Raw genomic sequence first — 1068 nt, forward strand, 5'->3', positions numbered from 1 at the left:
ACAGAACCAACAGAACTGACAGAACCAATCAGCACTGACAGAACCAACAGAACCGACAGAACCAACAGAACTGACAGAACCAACAGAACCAACAGAAATGACAGAACCAACAGAACTGACAGAACCAACAGAACCGACAGAACCAACAGAACTGACAGAACCAACAGAACCAACAGAAATGACAGAACCAACAGAACTGACAGAACCAACAGAACCGACAGAACCAACAGAACTGACAGAACCAACAGAACCAACAGAAATGACAGAACCAACAGAACTGACAGAACCAACAGAACCGACAGAACCAACAGAACTGACAGAACCAACAGAACCAACAGAACCAACAGAACCAACAGAACCAACAGAACCAACAGAACCAACAGAACTTGACAATAAGAGCAGGGTTACAGACGTACTTACAGAGTCTTATAATAATAATCAGACAGGTTAAAGTAAAGTGGCAGTAATCAGTGACCCACAGGTCAGAACAGGTCAGTTAAAGTAAAGTGGCAGTAATCAGTGACACACAGGTCAGAACAGGTCAGTTAAAGTAAAGTGGCAGTAATCAGTGACACACAGGTCAGAACAGGTCAAGTTAAAGTAAAGTGGCAGTAATCAGTGACACACAGGTCAGAACAGGTCAGTTAAAGTAAAGTGGCAGTAATCAGTGACACACAGGTCAGAACAGGTCAGTTAAAGTGATGTGGCAGTAATCAGTGACACACAGGTCAGAACAGGTCAGTTAAAGTGATGTGGCAGTAATCAGTGACACACAGGTCAGAACAGGTCAGTTAAAGTAAAGTGGCAGTAATCAGTGACACACAGGTCAGAACAGGTCAGTTAAAGTAAAGTGGCAGTAATCAGTGACACACAGGTCAGAACAGGTCAGAACAGGTCATGTGGCAGTAATCAGTGACACACAGGTCAGAACAGGTCAAGTTAAAGTGGCAGTAATCAGTGACACACAGGTCAGAACAGGTCAGTTAAAGTGATGTGGCAGTAATCAGTGACACACAGGTCAGAACAGGTCAAGTTAAAGTGGCAGTAATCAGTGACACACAGGTCAGA

At 43.8% G+C, this 1068-nt stretch overlaps 1 protein-coding gene and 1 long non-coding RNA gene across 4 annotated transcripts in view; both read left to right on the plus strand.

Moving 5' to 3' along the window:
• The window catches only part of LOC106535658 (E3 ubiquitin-protein ligase UBR2), a gene marked incomplete at its 3' end in the record, with an annotated part of 12729 nt that overhangs the window by 8713 nt on the left and 2948 nt on the right, over positions 1 to 1068 (plus strand).
• LOC106535659 (uncharacterized) overlaps positions 406 to 1068 on the plus strand; it is a 1757-nt gene continuing 1094 nt past the window's right edge. Inside the window, exons 1-2 of one of the 3 annotated variants that reach the window (XR_001312464.1) lie at positions 406 to 874; positions 924 to 1062. This is a non-coding gene — a long non-coding RNA (uncharacterized LOC106535659). The remainder of the gene's footprint in view (positions 875 to 923; positions 1063 to 1068) is intronic. The other 2 variants (XR_001312463.1, XR_001312462.1) reach the window with 2 other exon arrangements.

Source organism: Austrofundulus limnaeus, unplaced genomic scaffold (assembly GCF_001266775.1).
Source record: "Austrofundulus limnaeus strain Quisiro unplaced genomic scaffold, Austrofundulus_limnaeus-1.0 Scaffold1520, whole genome shotgun sequence".
Classification (NCBI taxonomy): Eukaryota; Metazoa; Chordata; class Actinopteri; order Cyprinodontiformes; family Rivulidae; genus Austrofundulus; species Austrofundulus limnaeus.